A 16,846-nucleotide genomic window follows, 5' to 3' on the forward strand; every position below is an offset into this window, starting at 1 on the left:
TACGATAGTGCACAGTTATGTCGTGATACCTGACCGTGCGCTTACTGGCTGACCTCAGGTTTGAGCAGGCCACAGCCCGGTTGACGAATCCACGGGCAAAATCGTGGGCTGCTTCGTTCCCCGGGTGGGACGCGTGCGCAGGCACCCAGATAATTTGAATCTGGAGGCTAGGTGCTAGATTGGACTGTCTCTCAGAATAGACATGGTGGCAGCGTGGACTCTGCCCTTTCGCAAAATTTCGCACGGCTGTCTTGGAATCGCTGGGAATATATTCAGCTTCCGTTGAGGCGATGACCACGGCGATAGCCGCCTCCTCGGCCTACTCTGAGCTACGGCTTAAAAGCCTGTCGCAGCAACATTTCGCAAACTTCCACGAAACACACGCTTCTTGAGTTTAGGGAACGGGCTTGATGCTCTTGCTCTCGAGGGCCACACGCAAATGACCTGTGCCCTCGCCCCCCCCCCCCCCCCCCCCCGGGGCTTCGCACATGAATACACTCTGTCTGCACAGTCTGCTCTCAGGTCCCGGCCACACCGGACAGATATCCTTATTCTCTCCTGCATACCTTAATTAGGAGAGGCTAACATTTCCAGTTATCATTAAGAGTGCCTCCTCGTTATGTATCGAAGCCTGTCCCCAGCCTGAAGGCTGCATTGAAAACACATAAAGCCGAAGATTTGACACGTGTTCGAAGTTTCTTCAGTGGTGGTGGTGGTAGTGGTTTTTTATTAAAATAATAGTAAAAAGGAAGGAAAAAATGTTTGCTAGCCCCGGCATCTGCCATCGATACTGAAGCATCTGAGCTGGGGCAGCGGAAATAAAAGATAGCAGGCTAAATGGAGAAATGAAATGAAAAAGGTGAGGGGACAGGAAGAGGGGATAGGGGGAGAAGTAGTATATACAAACTATTTACACAATAAGAAATGTGTCCAGGTTGTGCGTGTGATTAGTTCATGTTGGAGGAATTAAAACACACGCGCAAACCACTGTGTTGGCTACAACTGGAGTCAGGCGTCCATTTATTAATCGTTCAAGGTAGAACTCGCGATGTCGGTGCACGTTAAAGATTCCCAGGTGGTCGAAATCATTCCGGACGTCTGGAGACCTCCACTATGGCAACCACTTTTTTCCTTTATTCTCCTACTCCTTCCTTTATCCGTTCCCTAACGGCGCTGATTAGGGCAACGTCCTGGCAGAAAAGTGACACTGAAGCTATAGGCCATCGGTGTTCATTGTGTTCATTGGCGTTGGTGTTAACAGCATTCTAGACTCCGATTTTTTTTTATTTCTTTTATTTTCAACATACTGTCAACCCCAACCGGGGTTTTTACAGGGGTGGGCGGATGTCAAATAATACCCTTCTTCCCGATAAAAACAATTATAAAACAGTAAGCAGTTGTACAATAATAAGGATGGGTCTACTTAAATCAAGACAAGAACAAACAAATTCGGGGTAATCAGTTATACAGAACACAGTATATATCGCGAACAACAGTTCACAAATCAAACGTTACAGGCTTTCTGCTGTATTTACATGCTTGGTAAGCGCTTTGTTTGATGTTATTCATATTCAGTGTCATCCACACTTGAGGATGGCGCTCTGGAAAAATTATTGAAAATATTTGGTTGCTGCGTGTTATTTAGTTGCACAGCACTGCTCTCAGCGAGAGATTCAATCCCGGCCCCCCGGAGAGATTGAATTCGAAAATGTCCAATTCGAATATTTGTTTGGGTAATGAAGCTTAGTGTTTTAAGAGATAGGCGTTGTTGTAAAATCCTGCACGAAATGTCACGGCCTTCGGACAGTTCCCTGTTGTGGCCAATGCTCGAAAATACTGATCAGACATAAATAGTCATAACTTTGTAAGTCATTTAGTCAGTGGAACTTCAGCAAGCCATGGTGCTAAAACACCACCAAACGTTTTTTTCCCTTTGCCCTAAACGCGTTTAGTTAACTGCTGAGGCCTAGAAGAGTTAAATTTGCAGCTTTTGTCGGCAAACAAGACATCAGCTAAAACACGAATGCCGTACACATTCAGCAGTATTTGAACGTGAAAAACGAGTGCGCATTGTAGGCAGCCGAATGCTCTCAGTGTAAATAATGAAATCATGGTAAGATTTAAAAAAGAAGTCGCACTGCTGCCAGCCGCTTTACCATTTGCATATGTTCTATTCCGCTGATCAACTTTCCAGAGGAATATCACGCAGAAATATTTTTATAAAGGAGTAATTTTTCATCAACATCCGCTCAAGCGCCGCCTTCTGTCTACAAGGTAAAGCTGTGATTCTTACAAGGAAATTTCACCATGGAAGAAAAAATTTGGTATGGTCTGGGTGGATGCTAAGAGTGATGTTTCTCTTATCACAAATATACTCCACCGGGGTGGACTCCCCTGTGCGCGTGCACAGTTGACGCGCAAGAAAACGTAGGCACTGTGTCCAAAATTGCGGTGGACCAAGAGCGGCTTGGACTGGCGTGTGCGTGTAGGGTGGCTGGGTGATACGGGATTGGAAACGGGTCATGCGTTCAACGCTAGGTGCGCCAGGAGAAGGAAGAGTAACGCTGCTTGAAGGCAGTCTTACCGAATTGGCCGCTAAACGCGACGATGTGCCGTAGACGAAGTGAGAGGAGGCACACCCGATGTCTTCTTTGCAAAATGGCCGCACCAAGACCTAAAAGGGCGACTGGCAAAGAAGTGGCCCAGTACTCAGGGAGTTCGCAAGCCACGAGCGACACCTTCAATTAACGGTGCAACCATTCCGCCAAATAGTTTGCTTGCGGATGGTAAGCCGTAGTTTCGAGGTAGGTGATGCCGAGAAGATTGGTAAGACTGGTGAAGATTGCTGACTCCAACTGGTGCCCCTATCGGTGATGATCTCCGCTGGCATACCATCCCTTACAAAAATTTTTATAGTCTATAGACTGTCCATAGACTTCTGTGAAAAAAAGTTTATAGACTCTCTATAGACAAACCCTAAAGAACAGTCTATAGGCAATACAAATCCCATAGACAAGTCTATAGACAATCTATAGATTTATGGCCATACACTTTTAGTAGACTTTAGTCCATAGACAGCTTATATACTGCGAAAAGACAAAAACAACATCTATTGGAAAGAAATAGAGTCTATAAGAAGTTTATAAAGTGTCTATAGACCATTTTTGTTAGGGATGAGTGCGGAGGAGACTATTTCCATGGTGATGCCCGCTATCGAACTTGATTCTGGCCAGCGCTTAAAACGGTCTAAGATGGCGAGGATATACCGGAAACTCTGCGACGAAGGTAAAGGTCCGACCAGGTCTATGCGAATAATCGCAAAAAGAGACTCCTTAGACTGAAACTTGCCAAGAAGGGTACTAGCGCGACGATAAATCATGCTCTGCTGACGGGCAACGCACGCCTGAGCTCAATTGCGGACGTCGGCGTTCATGCTGCGGGGGATTCCCCTAAATGAGTAATTACTCACTTGTTATGAATCTACTCTACCATAGGGGATTCCCTCACACATTGGACAAATACAAATCATTTCTCTTTTTTTTTATTCCGCACTGCCTCAATCCTGCTCTTACTAATGCCATATGAGAGTTCCCCCGAAAGGAAACGAGTAATTATGGTTCATCACTTCATCACCACTGCGCGCGAAAGCCTAGAAAAAATAATTAAATTTCCACCAAACATGTACTACGCAAAAGCCGCTCTGGTCATGAGAAGTTTGTGTCGACATCATCATCATCAGGCTAACTACGTTCGCTGTGTAGGACCAAGGCCTCTCCCACACCTCTCCAATTAACCTTGCCCTGTGCCATCTGGTGGCTTTTTTATCGTCGAAAACTTCTTAATCTTGCGTCACGGGAACGCAGCGGACGCCTCATAAACGTCAGCACTTTCACAAGCGCAGGGTCGGATACCGCCGCACGATTTTCGAATAGAACAGTTGTTTCCCTATAGACTGCCCACACTTTAACAAGCTGGCCCTGATCGACGTTGTAAGTACTGCTTACAACCTACCATCGATGCGAAAATAACCAGACAACGGTGTTCGTTTCTCAGTCGTTTAGTGGAGCCCTTGCAGCACCCCTAAATATCGAAAGACCTCGAAAGGTGAGGGCACGGGTTGCCTTACCTTACACAGAGTTCGAGTGCTGCACCACACAACCAAGAAAGAATCCCATGTTGTCTGGCTACCTTTGTCAAAGATGGTACACTTCATTGCTGCCTTTCAGTTGGTTCAAACTCAATCACAGCTCGACAAAACAAAACGTATGCATTAAAATAAATGCCGGCAAACAAAGCGCTTATTGTAATGCTTCTTGTAACTCGGCAAACATGAATCATTACTTTCTGAACACTATACATTAAACGAAGCATAGGTTTGGTTTCATGCGGTTCAACGTCCCGAAGTGACTCAGGCTATCAAGGACACTGTAGTGGAGGGCTCCGGATAATTTCGACCACCTGCGGCTCTTTAACGTGCACTAACATCGATCCTCTCTTTGTCGACCACACCGTGTTGGTGTGATGGGAGTTTTGCGATGGGAGTATTGCAGCTGCATGGATTGCACGCCAATCCAGACAGGGACGGACGTATCGATGTGGCCTTTATATAACGGAGGCGCGTAATACAAGCACAGTACTCACATGGCTGCGACGATGGCGCCTTCAGAACTCGCACAATGCTTCAAGCTTATCCGTGTATCCAACGCACACAGTCATGTCCTCGCGACACTATGCGCAGCGGTGTAGATGGAGCGACCGCACCGGACTTTTATAGGAGTCCGCTGCAAGGACACTCTCTTTGCCTCTCTGGCCTTCAGAGACCTTTCCGCTCGGAAATCGCGACCGAAATCGAGCGTTACGAGTGTGCGGCGGATTCAGACCGCGCGCGAGTGTACGATTTAATTCTGTTTGTCCACGCCATGTATTTCCCGGCTTTACGCTACTTCCCTTGGCCTTTGTGCCACACGTCCTTCCGTGTCACGAAGGAAAGAAACCCGCTGTTCATTCACGCGAGCCTCACACTTCAGGCCTTGTGACGTCGGTAATGAGTTCTACGAACTCATTCAGCCATTCCGTAACCTTGACCATGTTTGCCGCTCGCCATATGCAGGTCGCAATTCCGCGCTGACAATTAAGCAACCAAGAGCGCGCGAAACCTCACGTACGCGGCGAGCGTCGGTCGAGGTGCGTCTTTGAGAACCGCGTGTCAAGAGACAATTTGCGTCTCTTGAGCCTTTAGAGCTCGCGGAGCGTCGGAGCGCGTAGCGAAGTTCCGCTACACACCGTTACGCAAAGGCCGCGTGTTTTTTTTTTTTTTTTTCACTAGGATATAATAGCGCGGACGTTTCACGAAAGCGCCCGGAAACACTTAAGAAAAATGAAGGTATCAAGCTTCCGCGCTTTGTTCGCAGCTTCTGTTCCCACGGGAAAGAAATAAAACGGCTGCGCCGTCGAGAAACAGATGCCTCCATTGAGCAGAGAAATTAAGACGCTTTCTTGGAAATCTCTTGAGGTCATTCATCCTGCAGTATTTTTTACTGCGTATACACGTTGGCTCACTGTAAGCGCGACTTGTTAGAATAACTTGACGAGCGTTCGAACAACACTCCGCTCCACCTCGTCTCACTCACTCACTCACTCACTTACACACTCACTCAATCACTAACTCTCACACACATTCACTCACTCACTCACTCATTCACTCACTCACTCACCCTCACACACACACACCCACTCACTCACTCGCACACTGACTCTCTCTCATTCACTCACTCACTCACTCACTCTCACACACACTCACTCACTTAAACACTGATTCTCTCTCTCTCTCTCACACTCTCTCTCTCTCACATACACTCAGTCACTCACTCACTCATTGACTCACTCACTCACTCACTCAGCCACCCACTCACTCTCACACTCACTTGCACACTCACTTACCCAATCACTCGCTCACTCCCGATCTCGCCCGCTTATTTATTTACTCACCAACAAAAGCACTTCCACAACCACCCAACCACCCGCCCACTCACTTAAACACCCTCCACCATCTTCTCTCAGTCGCTAACTTACTCACACGCTCACTCACTCACGAACATACCCACTAATTTGTTCAATCACGCACCGCTTCTCTCGTTCACTTATTCGCCTACTCACCCATTTACTCGCAGATCTGCCCACTCAATTGCACTTCCAAACAACCACCTGCTCATTCCCTCTCTTGCAGCCTTACTCGTTCATCCAACCAATCCACCTGTTTTATTCACTCCAGCGTCCGTAGTCTCATTTTTTTATTTACCAACTCACCAACTTGCTCGCACACCTACCCATTCAATCACTCTCTCGTGCATTCTCCCATACTCTCACTCGTTCGCTCACTCATTGCCCACACAGCCATTTATCCTGTTCTCACACTCACTCGCTCCCTCCATAACTCGCTATTCGCACATAACTCTCGCAGACGCCTCCGCGCACTATAGCTGGGAGCCCATACAGTCATCATGTTGCAGACCGGGTCCTCAGTCTTCTGTGTGGCTTTAATGCGCACATTAAAGCTTCTTTATGAACCAGTTGGTCCATATGTATCTTGTAAAAGAGTTTAACACAAAGCGACACAGACCGCCTTTGTCGTGGTCTGCGTCTTTTTCCGATAAAACTTTTTACAAGCTAATGCATACGTTCGTTCAAATATTTTGAAGATTAGTTCCGTTTTCTCATGAACGGGACGAAATGGGTCAATAGAGAGAAACAAAATAAAAACAAAGGAGCAGACCGCATTACACGCGTGCATTGAGGCAGTCGCTGCTCTGCACGCCTGCCAACTGTGTAATCGTAGGCGACGAGCTCACGGGCGCATCTGGTTGCACTTGGAGTATAACGTATCTGAAGCCTTGGCGCTGACGAGAAGGTATACCTTCCATTCATGATCGCGACACCGCTACATGGGCCAACAATGGAAGGAACTCCGTCGCGAAACGCGAGCTACACAACGCACCGCGATTACGGACGGCCGGCTCTCGGCGCAATTAGGAACCACGTTTTCCAAGACAGACGCGCGCGCACACACACGCATGCCATTGTGCGTCTATGAGTAGGCAAGGTGATGCCGCGTAGTCGTCTTGAGACTGTGCGAGATTTGCACAAAGCAACAAAACAGAGTTCTCGCGTCGGTCAGTAAAGAATGGCGTCTGAAGCTGCGCGCCAGGGTTGTGTGCCGGCGACGACAGCCGGTGCAACTTTACAAGGGCACGCTTCGAGCGTCAGGGACGAATTCATTTTAAGCGCTCGTTAGGTCTCTAGTCATTGAGGTAGTCGCGTCTGCTGGACAGCGGAGGGGGAGTCCTGTTGCCGACAGCGATTTGCCGGAAGCCTGGAGCTGGCATTACGGCAACCGCTGCGACTGAATAGCCGGAACGAAAATCAACGGTGACAATTGAAACGGAAGTGTTTTTTTTATATAGGGAATCAAAAAAATAACTTTGCCTGGCTCATCTGATAGTTTGTGCTTGACATAAAACTTGGCTCAGAGTTTGGTAAAAGGGTAAAACCAGGCATCTCGAAGCGCGCATGTGTTGATCAGGGGTTAGCAAGCTGGCTTTCTTCCACAGAAATTCTTGTTCATCGAGAGAGCTGACCGTGCCAGGATTGTCATAATGATAACGCTAGTTGATAACGCTCGGGAAAACTTGGAGCTTAATTGGTTAAAAAATTATGGGAGCACTTTGCCAATCTAAAGTGCGGCAAGACGAAAGCCTTCGGCCTTGCCGACTGCGATTCTTACTTCGCAGGTTCCCATACCAGTGGCACTCCCAAAGGCTTCTTCTACCTTGCCACACTTTCAATCCAGATGACGTTGTTGGCGCTTCTTCTTCTTCTTCTTCTTCTCCTCAAGTAATATGGCACATGCGGTCTGCTCCTTATTCTTCTTCTTCGTCCTCTTAAGTCATGACACATACCACATGAGGGGATTGGCCGAGGTGTAGTGGCATAAACAAGCAAATTTCCATAGGAGATTACGACAAAATTTTAGCACCAAGCGGGAATTTTGAAAAATGTATCAATAAAAACGACAGAAGAATATTTAAAGCCTGGACTTCTTCTCTTCTCGTCTGGCTTCTCTGGTGGTGGCGCGCAGGTGGCGCCACCAGCGCACGCACCGTTACCATCACGACCTTGGGTGTGTGTTCACCCTCTCCCGTCGCTATATCGATGTCCGCGCTATATCGACGAATTTGGTTGTTTTCTTTGTTTTTCGTCATAATTGGCTATAATTAATTAACTAATCACTCTACAGTCCTCAAACGTGGCGTGGAGGTTACATTTTGCCCCTCTATCTGATGCTACCATTCGTTTTCTGCTATCCTGATTAGTTGCCGCGTTATTCGTGGAAGACAGCGTTACACAGGACGCGCGAGTATGAGCCATTAAAGGCTTTAGCCTTAATACTGATTCTGCCCACATACAAGCTGTGATTTCAGGGTGATTTTTATCCTTTAGTAGTGCTTCTGCGCAGGAGAACAATACGTCAGTCATCTCTGAGGCCGCGTGTGGATTGAACATTGCCACTTCTGGTCGACGTGGTTAGCGTTACGCAGGAGATTCTTAAGCAAGAAAGTAACAAAAGACCCTGGGTCTGCTCATAATTAAGTGCTCTCATATCGCAGACCATATCTTAATCTCGGAAAAAGCGCGCTGTAGAACTGCGCTATTTACTTTTCAACTGCACCATAGGACTGGACAGAAAAGTAACGGCGGATGAGCACGATGCGCTGGAAAGACTTCCGCTTTATATTACAGGCTACTTTCTGGCCGTCTTATGCATTGTGGATGAAAATTCCAGCCGGACATTGAACTGGAGTACCCGGGTTCGAACTCGATCACGGTGGCCGTGTTTCGATGGAGGCGAAATACAAAAGGCAACGTTGTGCTGTGAGATGTCGGTGTACTTCAAAGAGCCCTAGGGAGTCGAAATTATTCCGGAGCCCTCCACTACGGCACCTCTTCCTTTCTTTGTTATTTCGTTCTCACCCTCCTCACTTCCCCTGAAGCGCGGTTGAGGTGTCCACGAAGAACTGAGACGCTTACCGAGCTGTTCATTTCCAGATAGGTAATCATTCATTTTTCAGCCGGTCATTGCTCACCGGCACATTAATCTCCGATTTATGACGGGCGATTTCGATAAACTCGCGTCTAAAAAACTTTCTATCATACAGCAGTAACGTGCCGATGCTAGTGAGAGTTGCCACCGTTCCGTCAAGCCCGCATAGCACTCTACGTCTTGTTCACCGCATTCTGGCTTTACGAACTGTACATTTGAACCGTTAAAAACGATAATACGAATGCTCTTTCTTTTTGTTTCCCCGACACCCTTTTTTCTAATGAGGTAACATGTCGGCACTTTGTTTTTACTGCGATGCTTACGTTAAACACAAGAAAAAATGCACAGGAAAGTGTGTCATAAAACAGAGCACGTGATTCAATATCAGAAAAATACGGAGCTTCCGCTGATGGCGTTGGTCAGTGTTTGCCTCCCGGCACCAACCGTGGTTGACAAGGCTACGCTGACCAATCTAGGATGCTAACGCGACAGACCTTAAAATCCCCATGCAAATAGGCAAATACAGGGGAAGAAATAAAAAAAGCAAGAACCTGAAAGCGCGCCGTGCGTCGGCTAGGGTTTTCGGGCCAAGACGCGTGAAAGCACAGTGGAACCCGTGGAAAGGCGGTGTGGAAAAAGAGCGCGAGTGAGGTAAAAAACACGAGCCACAGAGAATCGTACATGCGTTCAAAATAGAGAGAGAGAGAGAGGGAGAGAGAGAGAGAAAAAAAGAAGTCAAATGAAAAAAGGGGCGCTGGCCGCTTCCTGGACAAGCGAGGAAATGGGACGTTCGCGTGCTCCGACTTCGCGCCTTTGTGACTCCCGCGCCTTGCCATGCATGCAGGTCCGGACGATAGGTCGAGCGGGGGGCCGGGCCGCCGCTGTTATTCGAGCTCGCTGCTCGAGGTGCCACCTCTTTCTCTCTCCCCCTTTCACTCTTCTTTTCTTCTTTTCACTCTTGTCTCCTCGGCAAAAAGAAAAAAAATTACAACTTTTTCTCTGCGTTGTTCTGCCTCCTTTAGACCTGCGACGGATTCTGTCTGCTAACACGTGCGGTGATGTTTTCTATCTGTCGCCCATTTGCGAAGCGCCGGCCTGAATCAATTTCTGGCGCCCTCCAGAGAAGGAAACGCGGGCGCCGATTCTGCACAATGACCGCGACGATAACACAATGTCGCCTCAGCTTTGAGCGACTATTCTTACAGCTGCCACGTCCAACGATGCTCAGTGTTCTCGAATACTTGCTGGCTGTTTAGTTTCTTTGGACGATCATCCGCTGATACACTGGTGCAAGAAGCCATTACGCTGCACTTCGTGCCACCACTGGACTTGTGCACGAAGTTGCTTACCTTGCTGGCAATTGATTCTCCCACAACCCATTCGTTAGTTCCGGCCTCGGGGAATAAATTATAAGTTAATTGCTGCTTTGCTCAAAAGTAAACGTAATTATGCGAGTTGGTGATCGTTCTGCTTGATGTTACAGCATGGGGTTGCAGGAGGGACGGGCAAAAAATGTCGAACGCGGCCACAGGGATATATGTGGGCAGAGACAGTGCCCAGCACGCCAAGAAGACGCTCTTGCTGTACACAAATGCGAACAGCTAGTTCCATAGGCTCTTTTTCATGGCAAGAAGTCATTAGGTCGCACTTCACGCCATCACTATACTAGATCAGACTCAATGGGCAGTTGTCCCTCCCACAATCTAAGCGCTTGTTTCGGCCTTATGGTGCAAATTATAAGTTATAACTTTTAACCTAAAAAACCCAGTGGTTCTAATAGCTCTCATCACTTTTTGCGTCTTTAAAAGAATAAACGTCTTCTTGGCGTGCCCAATCTCTGCCCCGCTGATTTTCCAGCTCCCGTGTTGCGTTATTTCCTCGTCTCTTGCGTAACGTCAATCTGGAACACCCTGCAACTTAGTCACAACGTCAGAAACTACTGTCTTTGTTTAATAGCTGCTCCAGTGAGTGAATCACCCGATAACTCGGTTCTCGACTGGCTCACCTGATACCTTTTTTACTCCTTCCTTGGACCCGCAACTTTATTCATTTAGAAGCGGAGCAGGTGAGTGAATCCAACTACAGTTGGTAAACCGCCCGCTTCAGAGGACGAAAGCTACGCAGCCGGACTTTTTACCAAAGTTAATGATGTTCGTTTTCGTATTTGCCACAATAGCTTTGGTGTCGAGGCTTTGAAAACAAAGAAATGGCACAGGTTTCATTTTCTGTTCGGCGCATGATCGACTTTCTCTGTCACACATCGTTACAAACAGTCTTACTACCAAACGAGATTTCTGCAGACATTCCATGAAGTTAACAATATTCGATAATTTCGCGTATTTCTCCACCTGATTTTCTATAAATTCGAATAAGCAGGTATATATAAGATTGCCCATTTGCATAGCAGAGCAAAATCTACTCTTTCGCACTTGCGCATTACTCACTTCAATTTACCTGTACATTGCTTCATGCCCACGTCCAAGGAGCATCTTTCCGGTGTCCAGTGCCAAGACTATAGACGAACTGGCGTCAACATAGAGAAAAGGCTACTGTAAGTTTTTACTGGAGTACGGGAGCTTCGATGAAGGAAGAAAATAAACCTTGTCTATAGCCTCAGCCTTAGCATTTGCGTTAAAGTGCATTCAGCGCTGTTTGAGAACGAAATTGTAGCCTAGCACGTTCACCAAGCTGATCAAACCGAGGTTGGACTTCATTCTCTACTTACTTGAGTCAGTACAAGGGCCTCGTAAAAAATGTACTTGAGACGCTTCGGACTGCTGGTCATCCACCTAGCAAGCATGAAGTTAAGCATTTCAAGAGGAAGGGGGGGGGGGGGTTAAGAGTAACGGCAGCGTTGCATCAGTGTAGACTGTGGCTACCGTGATGATCATGTAATTAAGGGTTGACTTGAACAATCAAATTTCGGCTTTTGAGCACCGGTTTGAGGGCGCTGTTGCATTTCCAGGCAAGAAATCGGAGAAACGTCATTATCTACATTAGGAGAGAAAAATTAGGGACAGAACAATCGGGCATGAATCAAATTTTGTGCGTCAGTGGATTCGAAGTTACGCAGGAGAACAAGCAGATCTGAGGGGGAACTTGGGGGCACGCCCCTAGCTTGCCTACTCAGTCTTAAAAAAAAAGGAAACAAAACGTTTCGTCTGGTGAGCGCAGTGAAAGCGTGTCGTGCCACACGCTACAGCGTTTAACCAACCTCAGAACAGTGTCAACCTTTCCCTTCTGCAAAGCACCCTCCTCCTTTTCTCCTTCTCCATTCTCTTCCACCTTTCTTCCACTGTCAACCGCAACGACAAACCACGCGAGGACAACAAAGCGCTCCGTTTTGTCGCCGTCTCGAGAAAAGGAAAAGCCCCTGAAAAACTGGGAGGGGGGGGGGGGGGCACACCGCAACAATCATTCGCTGCGAGCATAGCCTGCGACTCCTATGACACGAAACGCTCCTTCTCCTCACGGCTGTCTACGCAAAAGTGCAGTGGCTGCTGGCGCCGCTCGCTCAAGCTGGGCCTCTACGGATAGCTACGCGCGTCAAGCGCGCTGCCACAGCGTTGCTTCAACGGCCGCCTCTTCTTCGCCGCGTTCACATTCCGTGACCGCGGAGGAGGTCGCGAATAGCGAAATCACGCGATAAAGTCGTCCCGTGCCCTCGGAGCGTTGCGACGCGCCCACTGAGCTCCTTGCAGCGACCGTATTTTCTCCGGCGTCTGTGTTGACTTCACTGCGCAGAAAGACTAGAGAGAGAAAAATAAAGGCATTCTCGCTGTGTTCTTTTGTGACTTTTTTGTGCGCACGAAAACAATCGCTTTTTTTAATGCACTAAGCGAAGGAAAATAATAGGCATCCTCGCGATTCTTCACGCCTCCCGGTAGGTTTATGAACTCACTCGTTTTTCTTTTTTTTTTGCCGTTTGCCGGAACGAATGACATTTTCCTCATTTTGTTTAAAAGCCTGGCTCACCACGAATGTGTCTGTGCGCCCATTTGGTTCTGCATAGCGCACCCCAGGAAGACTGCTTCGAGCACGGCAGAGGAACTGAAATTTCCGGAAAATGGGATGGAAAATGAAATGGACTTTAAAAGCGTGAGCAGCGCACTTGCCTTTACGGTCCACAGATGGGATTGTCGGAGCGAGTGGATTTCTGCATTCAGATGGTAAAGGAAGTGATATATGCTGATATGAGACATAATAGGAGCAAGTGGGTATTCTTGCCTCCTATGCAACTTAGCCCTGAAAAAGAAGCGGCGTTCTATTTTGAGTAGTGCTGCCTTGCATCGAGAAAGCTCCCAGACAGGGCTGAGTGCTCAGAGAACACCACTAGGTATCTATAGAGTGACCAAGATAATGACGACACACTGCTATAAGAAGCAACATTTATGCCTAGTGTGCCGACACAACACTTCAGAACTCCGTAGAAAACTTGAAGCCTCTTTACTTACCGGAGCTGTCATAAAGAGCGAGGAACGGGTTTCTGCTCAGGTGACGAAGAAACTCTTTAGGGTTGTCGGGAGACAGATGGTCGTATATATCACAGAGAAAAGACTTTTCTTCTCTGGAGCGTGTGCTGGTCTTCCTCGCTTCATGGAAAAATCTATGGGTCTTTACAGTAAGCACTCTTAAAATTAACTATTTGTGGGGTGCACTGTTGTGAGCATCTGGCGCAAGCACAGTGGAAGAGATTTTCGAGAACTCTCTGTGCTGTTCGAAACAGGCCAAGAGAAGGCGTTAGGTATTCACATGCGCCCGATAAGAGGATCTATACCATGTTCTATCGTTCTGGAAAACAAAATACTAGATCATTCTTCTTTTATCTGGTTTCGCAGGTTAACTTCAGTTAATGAGATTTCTCAATAAACCTTAATTTTTCAGCGAAAGCATAGATATCAAGCGACTGTTTATACTAGTCACGAGGCTAACATTTCGAAACCCAAAAACTGAATGCTACTCAAGCGCGAATGGAAGTCCAAAAAGTTTTTGTAATGTCGCTAAAAAATTTGTCCCTAACCTATGCACACGAAACAATGAATGCCTTCCCGATGCTGCTCATGCTGTAGATGCATTTTCGATAAGTAGTCAATCGTCACCTACCTTCCTTCAGACACGACATGCAAATGGCACGTTTTACTGTCTTAGAATGTGCAGATCTAAACGGCAACAGGTCTTTTCGGGCTCGTGGCGAGTACATCCAGCACGTGGGATCCGGCGTTAAGGTGAGGTCAATATCTAAAAACTGCAATCTATTGTGATCAGGTAGTTCGTAGGTGAAGGTTAGACCCATCCCGTGTCGTTTAAAGACCCATAAAGTCTCTTGCACAGAGTCCGTGTGTGTCGAACCAAATTGCTCTTTAAGAAAAATCAAATAATCGTCCACATACCTAAAAACTGTTAAGAACTATCTTGTCGTATAAACAGCACACCAGATCACAATTAATGCTGGCAAAGAAAATGTCAGCCAGAATAGGTGCTACAAAAGACCCAATACAAATCCCCAGACGTTGAACCTGGTTGTCAAAGTTACAAAGTTTAACTCAAGATAACATTTAAGGAGCGTCATGAAATTGTCCAGGGTTAACGCGCTGGTGTTCTTAAAATCTAAGACACTGTTAACTTCGATGCAAGTTTTAACGGCAGAAATAGGGCACCATGCGGTATAGAAAATAATAGGTTTTCTATGTCAAACGAGACTGCGTAACCCAGAGATGAGGAACGCTGTCGGAATGAGACCACATCACCCGGGTTCTTTACTACAAATGGGTCTTGTATAACCAATGGCTTTAAGCACTTCAGGAGACAAGTTCTAATTTCCCGTTGCCACATATCCCTTTTGCTCACAATGCATAAGAAGGGCTTATGATTCCTGCTCATCTTCACAGTTAAAAACAGTTCTAGGCTATTGCGCGTAGAGCTATATCTTCGAAACTTTTGTGCGTGGCCTTTATTATTTCAGAGCTCGTTGGTCGCACATCGCATAGAAAACACATCACAAAGCAACCTGCGGCAGGCGATAAACGAATTTGATAACCAAAGAACAAAGAACAAAACAAACAACGATTCGTGGCATTACGCACACAAAATAACGGACTTTTCCATCCTGGACACAGTAGACCAAGCATCACCAGAAACTATGAATTTCGGAAGCGATATAGACGCAAATGTTTTTGACCGATTCATTATTAAAGGCGAGCTGCAATAAAGGGAATCACGAGCCACGAGTGACACCAAACGGCGCTACTTGGCTGATTTCTAAGCCTAATAGGAATGCAAGAACACGGGTTAATACTCTGTACAGCGTCGGAATATTCATTTATTTATTTTTTGCTGACAGTTACCAAATTACTTTTTCAGTCCAGTTACAACTGCAAATAAATGGCGATCTATGCTTGAGCTACCCCCATCAGCATATTCCGGGAAAGTGCTCACTGTATCACAAGAACATTAGGCCCTGACCACAGTCTAATACATATACTAGGTGGAGACCCCATCGTTTGCATCGGTAGCAGATAAAGTCCCCCAGTTTCTCCAGGCACAACTAGATGGATCTTTTCAGAGAAGTCTATTTTCGCGCTTTATTTAAGTCTGTTACACGGGTAAGAACTGGCGCCTTTATGAAAAATCAGCAACCTTCACTTTATTCTCCCGTTCTTTCGTGTTTTTTTTTTCTCACTTGATCGTTGGCTCACTCGTTCGTGGCAGCATATTACGTTCTTCGCTGCGCAACCGGCCTGCACCTCCTCCCTCCCCCCCCCCCCCCCCTTAAAAAAATAAACCACTTCCCGCATTTGTATGGCGTGGTTGCGCTTAAAGGTGGCCGGCTGGCCAAATGCCAACAAACTAGCGCCGCGTGATAGCCTTCGGCTTCTATGCATTACAGATGCATAGATGATCTAAGTAGGCACCTATTACTGCTGCCTGAATAAAATGAATTTGACTTGTGCGACGTAGAGAGGATATGCCTGCAGCAGCTGATCGGCTTTGACCACATGCACTCTCTCGTTTAGAGTTCACCCCACTGGCTTAATGAAGAGGGAGCAGAGGTGTTAAAGTATAGAACTGTTGCAGTGGCGAACAAAAGAAACGCCAGATTTTACAACCTAATATGTCTTTTACGGACATGTGTGAACTGTGTCAGCTGTGTCAAATGTGTGAACTGTCCGTGCCAGACTAATAGTCCTGACCTAACGCTATTAAACAGCGTGCGCTAACAGGACGTACACAGGAAACTTGGAGGCAGAGGAAAGAAGCGCAAGTTTTTCGGCAGATTGTGGTAGCGATGTGGTGCACACACACCGAAGCAGCAGCTTGCCTGGGTTGAAGACACATAAAAGAACCCGTAGTAGAATATATATGCTGTAGTAGAACTTTCTGACGGGCTAGTTGGTACGTCTCTATTAAACAGCGTGCGCTAACAGGACGTACACAGGAAACTTGGAGACAGAGCAACGTCCTGTTAGCGCACGCTGTTTAATAGAGACGTACCAACTAGCCCGTCAGAAAGTTCTATGACCTAACGCGTTCCAAGTAAACGAATACTTTTAATCAATTACGTTTTCTTGTAATTTTATAATTAATTGATTACTTACTCGAAACAATAAAATAATGGGTAGAACAATTATTATTTCCTTTAATTGATTAGTGGAAACAATTTATCTGGCTTTATATTATGAAAATCTTTCAGCTACCATTCTCGAAAAAAAACCCCGCCGAACGTAAGGTCGTACGTAAGGCCGTACAGTG

The sequence above is a fragment of the Amblyomma americanum genome, chromosome 7, assembly GCF_052857255.1.
Source record: "Amblyomma americanum isolate KBUSLIRL-KWMA chromosome 7, ASM5285725v1, whole genome shotgun sequence".
NCBI lineage: Eukaryota > Metazoa > Arthropoda > Arachnida > Ixodida > Ixodidae > Amblyomma > Amblyomma americanum.